This window comes from Rattus norvegicus, chromosome 15 (genome assembly GCF_036323735.1).
Source record: "Rattus norvegicus strain BN/NHsdMcwi chromosome 15, GRCr8, whole genome shotgun sequence".
NCBI classification, from domain to species: Eukaryota; Metazoa; Chordata; class Mammalia; order Rodentia; family Muridae; genus Rattus; species Rattus norvegicus.
In genome coordinates this window covers 17,161,040-17,172,758 of record NC_086033.1, presented here as the reverse complement: position 1 = coordinate 17,172,758, position 11,719 = coordinate 17,161,040, and the positions used below count along the sequence as shown (strand labels likewise).

Sequence of the window (11,719 nt, the reverse complement as noted above, 5' to 3'; positions counted from 1 at the left end):
CCCCCCTCCCCTTCCTTATGGGTGTTCCCCTCCCAACCCTCCCACCATTGCCGCCCTCCCCCCATAGACTAGTTCACTGGGGGTTCAGTCTTAGCAGGACCCAGGGCTTCCCCTTCCACTGGTGCTCTTACTAGGATATTCATTGCTACCTATGGGGTCAGAGTCCAGGGTCAGTCCATGTATAGTCTTTAGGTAGTGGCTTAGTCCCTGGACCCTTGGTGAATTTTTGATAGGCAGAAAGTTCCACAGAAACAGCCCTGGGATCTGCTGAACCTGCTGTGAGTTACTCGGGTTTCAACTCTCAAACATCAGAAACAGAGAAACAGAGGAATTACCAATGGCAGCACATGCTTCATTTTAAAGAACACCAAGGGGAAATATCTCAAGTCTTTCAACAGCATCTCCCTGAAATGCAATGCATATTTATTCTAGAAAATTCACTTCAAGTAAGCTATGTCCGTTACATTCTAAGCCATTGTGTTCGAGTCAACTAAATATCTTGGACATGCTGTCAAATTTCCACACAATTCCTCCCCTGAGAGTGAATTTTAAAATGAGGACAAACTTTGCTTTCCAACATGAGTATTTTATTGTTTTATTTTATTTTTTATTCCAAATAAATTGCATCTTCAAATGGTTCCTGGAATGCTCAATCCAGGAACCTATTGTATTAAATGGTAGCTCTGCGTTATAGAAAATGCGTAGCCTAAAAGTCTACTACTTGTAAAAGCCAGTGAGTCTGGATACACAAAGGGAAGAACATTTGAGGAATCTTATGGATGAAAGACAGTGAAGGGAAAAAAAGTTTCAAGGAAGAGTCACGGTATGATGGAACATAAAAAAGATTAAGCCAGGCAGACCCATAGAAGAAAAGGAGGGTCAGGGGTTGAGATGACGAACTGATAATGCAAAGTGAAGTCAGTCCTCTGGGCCAAATGACCATCTGTTTATCAATTTGGCATTTCCTAAGATCTAATGGTGTTATTGATACTATATAAATTGAAAAAAATATGACTTTAATATTGATTCAGTTCTACCCTGGCATCTGACCTCAGAAAGAAGATCAATTCCCATTATCAGAGCATGGGCTTGAAAAAAATTATATATATATATACATATATATATATATGAAATGATATGTATATACATATATATGAGATATTTATCACTCAAAAACAATTCATTTCACAGTTAAAACAAATAAACAGTAATTAACATCAAAAATATACTAATAATATAAAACATTCAGTTTTCCCAACAAAGCAATGCATTTAGTCATCTTAGGTCATCCAATACAGTATTAAACTTCTATTTTTCTAGCTTTTCTCCTCAGTCAATATATGAAGCACTATCAAGAATATTCACGATGTTTCAAAGCAGAGATAATTCATCAGTTTAACAGATTAAAGAGCATTAAATATGAAGCAAGTTTCTAAATTCAACTTCAAATCATGGGGAATCTGAACAACAAAAAAATGAACAAATAACAGCAAAAGTACCATATTAATTCTTAATAATTCTAACAAGTAGTGGAAAATCAATGACAGGAAAGCAAAAAGCTTCATAGAATATCAGGTTTGAAACGCATGTGCCTAGTAAATATCAGCTTTCAGTTCGGGGAGGTGATAGCATAAAACTCTCTCCAATCATCCCAAATCCAGGCTCAACTGATGGTGGCCTCCACTTTGCTGGCCCAAGCTCGAGTCCAATGAGATTAAAAGCAGATACCTGAGGTATAGCTGAGGTGAGGTTGATGCCACATCTGCCTTGGCCACCAAGAGAGGTCCCCTGGGTCCGTCTCCACAAAAAGTTGGTGATGACATTCCCAAGGTAATAAGCGACTGGAAAGCTCACATTAGAGTGAGATGGAGCACTCCAACCAGACAGGTCCCAATGAGGTGGTGCCCTCGGCCTGATCATAAAAGCCCTCAAGGAGCCAAGAGACAGATAGAAATAGAACATTAAGCACAGTGATAATGTCACTGTTGATAAGATTGTCAGCACTGCCAACAAATGCAGCATCAGTCTGCAGGAGATCCTGGGGACTGCACAGCCTGTGGTCTGCAATGTGAGTCCCACCATCTCATGACATCATAAACAACAACATCAGTGGTACAGTGGAATGTCCAGCTTTTGAGTAGTGACAAGAGAAGACATTTCAATAAAAGACCATTTGGTAAAAAAAAAAAAAAAAAGACAAACAAACAAACAGAAAGGAAGAAAAAAAGAGAGAAAAGAGGCTCTAAAGGTCAGATGTGCAAACAATCCTGTCCAGATAGGGAATTCTAAGAAATAACACGTGAGCAGATAAATGAAAGCATGGAAATAATACATGTATAAAGTTATAAATCTGATAACAAAATAGAAGTATGATAAAGGACTGGAGAGACATTCCACGGCTGTAGAATATAGTAAAGGTCAAGAATAAAATTCAATAGGGCACTTAATAGTAGACATAGTCACGTGAAAGACAGAGTTAGCAGAGACGATAGCAGGACATTTCAAACCAGCAAGCTGGAAGAAAAGGAAGACAGAATGGAGGTGAAGGAGGATAATGGCTGTGTGCAGTACCGCCAACATGTACACAGTATGGGAGTCCCCAAGGAAAAGACAAGGGCGATGAGAAGCTTAAAGGGATATTATAAAAATGTCTCCACCTGTTGGAGGCACTTGGTGTCTCTTTGAAAATATAACCAAAGTCAACAGATCTTCCATCAGAATAATTATAAAACAGGAGAGAAAATTAAAGAAATTGGAAAGAAGATGCAACAGGAGTAATACTGTAGGAATAACGCAGATTATAGGAGATTCTGAAACAATTACACCCTAACGGATTAGATAACCTATGATAAGTGGAAACTATCAACATGTTACCTATCTGACCAAAGAAGGAAGAGACAATTGGAATCAACCTGTGGCGAGTTAGGAGAATATCCTCCTTTGCTCTCTCCAGGACCCACACACTCATGGCACAGACATACATATACACATGATGAAAAATAAAATTAATATTTAAAAATCTACCCTATGGAATGTAAGAGTTACTCATTGTATGCAAATCCATTTATACTGTGCTTCATATAATCATTTTACGAGACGCAGGAAATGTACAGACAGAATTCAATATCCTTTCATGATTAAAATTTGCTTTCAATAAAGCAGACACAGAAAGAAAATATTCCAACACAATAAAACCCATCTTTGCCACTCCTAACCTGGTAAAACTCAGAAATAAGAGAACGGGCATCTCGTGTTTCTGTTGAGCATACATAATACTGGAAGTTTAGATCAAAATAACTGGGGCTGGAGCTGTGGCTCAGTAGTGAAGAACCATTGTTGGACTTACAGAGGACCTGAGTTTGTTTTCCAGCAGCCAAATAATAACTCAAACCATCCATATCTTCAGTTTCAGGTGACCAAACACTTTGTTCTGGCCTCTAGTAGCATCTGGTACACTGTGGTACACATTCATACATATAGGCAAAACACTTACACACAAGAAATAAATGACATTAGATTGGAATGTAAGAAAAGGAAATGAAATGGATCAAAAATGGGGGAGGGAAAGTAATTATTTACTTTTGTTTGTTGATATCGTGATTTTTCTATGCAGAGACTTATATTCCACCAGAGATACTGGACTATAGTTGAGCGGTAGATTTTTACCCAGCATGCTATCCACGTGACAAGGTGAGGCAGGAAATGCAAAGTCAAAGTACAGTACAGACAGCATAGCAGGACCTGATCTCAAACAAATCAGTAGGCTTCCTCCACTCAAAGGATAAACAAGCTGAGAAAAAATTACAGAAATGACACCCTTCACAATAGTCACAGGCAATATAAAATAGCTTGCTGTGACTCTAACCAAGCAAGTGAAACTTTGTGTAACAAGAACTTCAAGTCTCTGAAGAAATAAATTGAAGAAGACTCCAGAAGATGGAAAGAACTCCCATGCCCAGATCAGCAGGATGAACCCACACAGCTATGGTCACTTGATCTTTGACAAAAGAGCCAAAGCAATACAGTGGAATTAAGTCAGCATTTTCAACCAAATGATGCTGGTTCACCTAGTGGTGAGTATGTAGAAGAATGCAAATCGACCCATTCTTATATCTTTGTACAAAGCTCAAGTCCAAGTGGATCAAGAACATAAACACCACATAAAACCAGATATGATGGATCTAATAGAAGAGAGAATGGGAAAGAACTTTGAACACATTGTCACAGGGGAAAATTTCCTGAAAAGAACACCAATGGCTTATGCTCTAAGATCAAGAATTGACAAATGGGACTTCATAAAATTAAAAAGCTTCTGTAAGATAAAGGACACTGTCAATAGGACAAAATGGTAATCCACAAATTGGGAAAAGATCTTTACCAACCCTATATCTGATAGAAGGCTAACATCCAAAATATACAAAGAACTCAAGAGATTAGACTCCAGAGAACCAAATAACCCTATTAAAAATGGGGTGCAGAGCTAAACAGAGACTTCATTCAACTGAGGAATCTTAAATGGCTGAGAAGCACTTAAAGAAGTGTTCGATATTCTTAATCATCATGGAAATGCAAATCAATACAAATCTTGAGAATCCACCTCACACCAGTAAGAATGACTAAGATCAAAAACTCAGGTGACAGCAGATGCTGGTAAGGATGTGGAGAAAAGGGAACACTCTTCCATTGTTGGTGGGATTGCACTCTGGAAATCAGTCTGGTGGTTCCTCAGAAAATTGGACTCAACTATATATCTCCTGGGCATATACCCAAACGATCCTCCAATATGTCACAGGACACATGAGGAGTTCCACAAAGGACCAAAGAAGAGACGGTCTAAGTTAAGAGAAAAAGAAGACAGACTAGGTGGCTACATTGGACATTTTTATATTCAAGATGACAGGAGTTAACTTAATCCTCTCTTGTAATTATCAGTAAATTTTCACAAGGTCTTAGGGGAGAAAAAGCAAGAAAGCATTTTAAATGATCTATTGGGACAAGATAAGCATCTAATGTTTTCAGACTGTACTTTGATTTTAAAACAGGTGACATATATAGAACGTATTTTGCTAGAAATCTCTTTAAATACATATTGGCTACTATGCACAGAATTGTATAAAAATAGTACAGTCAATTTTTCCTATGTACGGTGAAGACTATAGCTTTCATTTTGTTCTAATAATACAAATTAGTAAGCTAAATGATTGCTTTGTTTTTTAAAAAAAAATCAAGAAACACGGAAGGTTCGAGATCCTAAAATTAATTTTTTGAAATACTAAGCAGCTTTTCATAAAATCTTACTTTTTTGCTCATATGCACTGTCTTTGCTTAGGTGATCTCTCCAAACATAACAACCAACACCTTTCTCTTCCCAATATGGAGTAATCAGAGGACAGACTCAAACATTTTGCCTTTGCAAATGTTTGGAGGAAATGTTCTTTTCCTTCATTGATTGTAAAATCCAGAAAAAGGCAGGAAGCTTGGGTTGTATACCAAATGTCAATCAAAGAGACTAAGTTGGCAAGAGATGATGGGGTAAGCATCAGCTTCATATAGGTACATAAAATGGATTGATGTATTTATACAGTGGTGAGGAATCCTGGGGCCATAAGCTCCCAAGTACCACACCACGCACAACTCTGATGCCAGCATCCTTTATGAGTTAAGAAAGGCTTCCATCAGCTCCTAAGGCCAATGGGTTCAGTTTGCCCAGCTTCCTCCTCATCACAGTTGATTTCTATTAAGAAGCAAAAGCTAGTCCTCATTCTCATTTCCACTTGAACATTATTAAATAGCTCAGCGTTTGCTGCGGGGGAAAAACTGAACATTATTTTTCATGACCTTCTCTCCCCTGACTAAGAAAATAATCCACTTAATGTGTCCAGGAGGACAATAACCCTGCTGCTACATGAGGGCAGTACAGACTTCTAGGGAACAGAGCCATTTACAAAAACATTGAGGAGTTTGCCAAACACTGTAGGGTTTACAGGGCCATTGGTAATTACTGTGTATAATGCATTCTAAACCCGCTGGCAGGGAGCTGGCTGATCTTCCTGGGTTGCGTCTTTCAGCTGAATGCTGTTTATTTTCCACATAACAAATGGCAAAGAGTGTGTTGGTCTATTTTGTATAAAAATGTAAAAGTGTGCTTTAGGTTATGACAAAATATGTCAGTCAGCCATTATAAAACTCAAAATCATTTCAATAAACCTCACACATTATGTTATTTGGGGCGACATACAAAGACTATAGATGTCTTGTTGCTGGCATGCTTGAACTTGGAGAAATGGCAATGCTGAATTCTCTAATAAAACAGTTCTCAACCGGTGGATTGCTATGCCTTTTGGGGTTAAATGATGTAGGTCATTTGGGGTCATATGGATTGCCTAAAACCATCAGAACAAACCCAAAAATTTACATTATGGTTTATTTGTAACAGCAAAATTTCAGTTATGTAATAGAACAAAAGTAATTTTATGTTTGGTGATTGTCTTAGTCCCTTACTGCTGGGAAGAGACCCCATGACCACAGCCACTTTTATAAAGGGAAACATTTAATTGGGGCTGGCTCACAGTTTCAGAGCTTCAGTCCATTGTTGACATGATGAGAACCATGGCAACCTACAGGCAGACATGGTGCTAGAGAAGGAGCTGAGAGTTCTATATCCAGATCTGCAGGCAGCAGAAGCGAAGGAGTGCTACAATGGGTGGGGCTTGAGCACAGGAGATCTCAAAGCCTGTTCCCACCAGGACACACTTCCTCCAACAAGGTCACACCTCCCAATAGCGCCACTCCCTATGGGTCAATCCTTCAAACGCATGACTCTATGGAGGCCAAACTTAAACTACCACAGGGGTCACTGCAACATGAGGAACTGTATTAAAAGGTCAAACACTAGGAAAGTTGAGAACCACTGCTCTAGTAGAAGGTATTCCCAAAGTTGTGTAAATCTATATTTTCCGTCTGTAATACTGCTAGATGGTTCCTAGGAAATATATATAAATCCTATTTCACAAAGCCATCTTTGAACTTAAAACTTCCCTGTTGTTCTCTTTTACATAAGAGGAAAGTTATTACATCTTCATTATCTTTACTTTTAGGGCTGGAATGTTCTCTTTAAAAAGTATACATTTATTATTACTTCCTTACTATGACTCTCATAAGAGCGAGAAAGGCATGTGGCAGCTTACATTCCAGACAGTACACTAACAAGGATTTTCTCAATCACGTGTGAGAACAAAACATTAAGGCAGTTCTACATTGGTTCCCTAATGTGTTTCATAATCAATGTTTTTCTTTGCCTGACAAGGTTTAAATCTACTTTGATGTGGCCTTTGCATGAATTTCCCTTACTCTTCAGGTTTCCAATAGTCTCCACAGGGACAACTGTAACTGTATTCAGTATCAATCAACAGCGGGCACCAAAGGCATCTGGGAAACTTCACTTTACCCTCATGCCATGTAAGAGTGAGTATCTCCATAATATAGATGAATTAACTCTAGAAAGTTGAAGTTAAAGAGGAAAATAAAAGTCTCACTCAGGTTTACTCATGTGACAGGTGATTTTTGAGTCACTGTGAATGTAAAATGCCATATCTGCCCCATTACACCCACACACACACACACACACACACACAGAGAGAGAGAGAGAGAGAGAGAGAGACAGAGACAGAGACAGAGACAGAGACAGAGACAGACAGAGACAGAGAGACAGAGAGAGGGAGACACACACATGCATACATACACACATACACATGTACATACACATACATACATCACACATATACACACATATTCATATACACAGCACACACATATGCACAGACACACATACACACACTCACTCATATTCCACACATACGTGCATGCATGCAAGCACATAAACATATATACAGTCTCATGTTGGACACTTAGTCTCTATCATTGGTTCTCTCTTCTTTGTTTCATCTTTGGGGCAGAAAGCATACCTACATAGTATGTGACTGGAGGCAGGCCTCTGTGGGTTATAGTTCACCCTGCTTCTAGTCCTGTCCTGCTAAGGTGTAAGGCACTGCAGTGTCAGACTAAGTTAAAACTACACAGAACCTTTGTCTTCCTGATGGTTATAGAAGAGTCCATTCCAATTCTGAAGGCAAAATTGTTGGACTCCAAGAACTCTCTCTAGGCCTTAAGAAAACATTCGGAACAAAAGCAAGCAGGAACACAGTAGGCAGCTAAGAAAGGTATCACTGAGTGCACGAATTCAGGAACTGTGCACATGAGTTTGGTCATGAACAAGAGTGCCAGACATGAGTGAACGGGGAACAAAGCAGAGAGGAAAGTCTCCTGAGAAGGGAAAGACAGGGCCAGGAGGTGACTTCCCTGTCAATAACTACAGCAAGGGGAGTATCTCAGAGAGGTGGTATGTCTTGGCTAGTGGAGTTGAAGATCTCAATAAAGAAGTTCCATGCAATTTCATTCCACTACATGGTAGATCCTCACTGAGAACATGCTAGATGAATTACAAGCTGTCGCTTCTGCAACTGCACTGTCTATGAGGGTAAAGACATTGCCACAGGATTTGAGAGCTCTAGAGTGAGTTAACGGCAGGGGGCTCCCTCTCCTCTCTGCACCTCCCTTGCTCTGCCTCTTTTATGTAGCTCATAAGTTATTCCTATAAACTGGTGATAAATTAGTTATGAAACTGGTAGTGTGTGGTTGTCTACATCAATAACGATACAGCAAACAAGGAAAAAAAAGTGAAGATCAGAAGAAATACAACCTCAGTCACTTTCTATTAACTGAGTGTTCACTCATCCATTTGCTTAAATATTTATTTAATATCTGCCACATGCCAAGAACCATGCTGCTGCCGGCTCAGAGATGCATTGCAAAGAAAAGAATTAAGCTGGTTGGGAAAATATATACTACTCAAGTATCCAAAAAATAAAAATAAGGATGTGGCTGTGGTTTTAGTTTTTTTGAAGATTTATATATTTATTTTATGTATGTGAGTACACTGTCACTCTCTTTAGACACACCAGGTGAGGGCATTGGGTCACATTACAGATGGTTCCAAGCCACCCTGTAGTTGGTTGCAGGGAATTGAACTCAAGACCTCCAAAAGAGTTGTCAGTGCTGTTAACCACTGGGCCATCTCTCCGGACGCAGTAGCTGTGAGCTGTAATGGTAAATTAGAAAAACAAACCATGAGGAACAACAATGATCTACTGGGCAGGTGAACAGTTAAGTCAGAGAAGCCTCTGTGAGAACAATCTTGAGGGTTTAGATGTGTCTCAAGGACAGTGTGCTAAAATCAAAAGCTAACATTATTTTTTTTTTACCTCACCACCAAACTTCCCATTCACCAGTTCTAGAATTCTGTGGAGAGTTTGCCGTTCTAACAGGTAGGTGATACCATTAATCCCACTGCACTAGGAAGCCTACTTGGAGAAACAGTGGTTTAGATAATATCCCCGAAGGGAGGCAAAGGCAGAAGCTAAAGCTGAAGAACCAATTATGAGCTGAATGTCCTCATAAATGTTAGTAATGGTGGTCACAGCTGTTCGAGACTCAAGCCAGCCAAGATGAAGTAAATATAGATGATGATCAATGCAATCAGGAATGCTCTCTCTCTCTCTCTCTCTCTCTCTCTCTCTCTTTCTCTGTGTGTGTATATGTGTGTGTGTGTGTGTGTATTTGTGCAGGCAAACACACTCACATGCAGAGGTATGTATATGAATATATTATATATACATACATACATTGTGTGCATAAATGTACACACATGTTCAGCCCTATGTGCATGAAACCCAGAGGTCAATGTTGGATGTCTACCTCCATTGCTCTGTGCCTTTTGTGAAAGGGGTCTCTGAAAGGATCTCACTAGTTTGGCTAGCCTGGCTATTCAGGGAGTTCCAGGACTATGCCTATCTCTACTTCTCTGGTGCCGGAACAACCACTATTCACCACAGTGCTTATCTTTTTACTAGGCACAGGAGATCTGAACTCTGGTTCTCATGCTTGTGAGGCAGGCGCTTTACCAACTGAGTCATCTCCCCATATAATAACAGGCATGTTCATGTTTCCCCAATGAGGAAACATTACCTCTATTACCTGTTTCTAAACTAAGGAAATACACGAAATGCTGTCAGGAATGGTTAAGAGCCAATACCCAAATCAAACACTATTTCAGTAAAGTATTCCTGAATTAGCACAGTATATCTCATACAAAAGACTGGATGTTATCATAGCACATTTAACAGCTAAGATAAAAAAGATTAAGGGAGAAAATTGCCACCAAGTATGCAGTATTATATCGACAATGATAAGAAAGGCAGAATGGAGATGAGTACACAATTGTTGTAAGAGGGGTTGACTCACATATAGAAATGATGGTGTTTTCTTTCCTTAGCCTCGTATGGTTTGAACTACTAAACTGGTTTCCAAAGGAAGATATCTTTCCTAGTAGATTTTGGTTTTGAATAGACAGAAAGCCATAGGATGCTGATAGTTTGATAATTCTGAAAATTCAGTCTTTTGCCATGTCATCTAGAAAATGTCAGGAGTGGTCATTCCTAGGATGCTCGGTCCAGAAATGCACAGCATAAATGAGATAACTAGGTGCCCCACTGTTGGTGGGATAAAGATCATAGTTTGTACCCATAGAAAGCCTAGCTCCTTATTTAGGGAAAACCTGAGCTGGATAATATTACACAAATTTTAGCAGTGATACAAGTGTTTGTAAGGTTACTATATACTGGGGACTGCACTGGACATTGCTTAAAAGTATTTCTTTTAACCATTCACAGTATTGTTCATCACCTTTAGGTGATAAGGAAAATGACACTCAGTGTTATAAAATGATTTGTCCAATATCAATTACACAAAAAATTAGTCGTAGATCCAGAGTGCAAAATTGTGGATTGGGCCACAATAGCAAAATAAGTTCACTCTGCTGTGCTTTGCAGGTACATTATCATAATAAAATGATTTCCTGGCCTCCATTGGTTCTCCTAAAGTACTAAAAGATAAAGGACTTAAAAAACAAAGCCCAATTATTTCCTCTGTATCTCCATGGATGCCTGATAATGTCTACGTGTTCTAGAAACCAAATATACAGATCAATATGTTTAACAAACCCATTATACATTTGTCTTACAGGGAGCATATAAAGAGCAGAGACCTACATTAACAAGACCATGTGTCTGGGATGGAGGTATAGTTTAGTGGTAGCCTGCTTGCCTATCATTCTATTGCCTGCAATGCAAGATTAATTAATTGTTCAATTAATAAGTAATTAGGTGATTAATAAAAACTTAAACACAGCACTCTCTAATGTCTCAGCTACCTAAATGTAGTTGATTTAATAGGTAAGACTCTCATCTATAATATGAATAGTATTAAAGAGAGAGAAGGAGAAGAAAGTGTTATGTTTTACATCATTCTAATCATGGAAGCTAACACTTGATAGATATTTGATATATATTAACTTCCTCTTTGTTTATTAATTATAACATTTAAGTGAATGTAATAGACTTGATAAAATAGAGCAAAATAAACATTAAGAACCAATCAACATATGTGAAAACAGGTAACTTAGTTATAATCTTAGGATGGTAAAAATTAAACCATGGCACATTGAACTCTCTAGAAAAACATCAATTTTTATAATAGAAAAGAAACCGATAATGGCAAAGGAATTCAATATCTAAATGGCCACTTGATGGATTATTCAAATTTT

The 11,719-nt window shown here is 38.6% G+C and overlaps 1 protein-coding gene and 1 pseudogene across 8 annotated transcripts in view; one reads left to right on the top strand and one right to left on the bottom strand.

The window, feature by feature from the left end:
- Fhit (fragile histidine triad diadenosine triphosphatase) overlaps window positions 1-11,719 on the bottom strand; it is a 1,507,501-nt gene that overhangs the window by 700,143 nt on the left and 795,639 nt on the right.
- Window positions 906-2,141, top strand: Rpl12-ps11 (ribosomal protein L12, pseudogene 11; annotated as a pseudogene).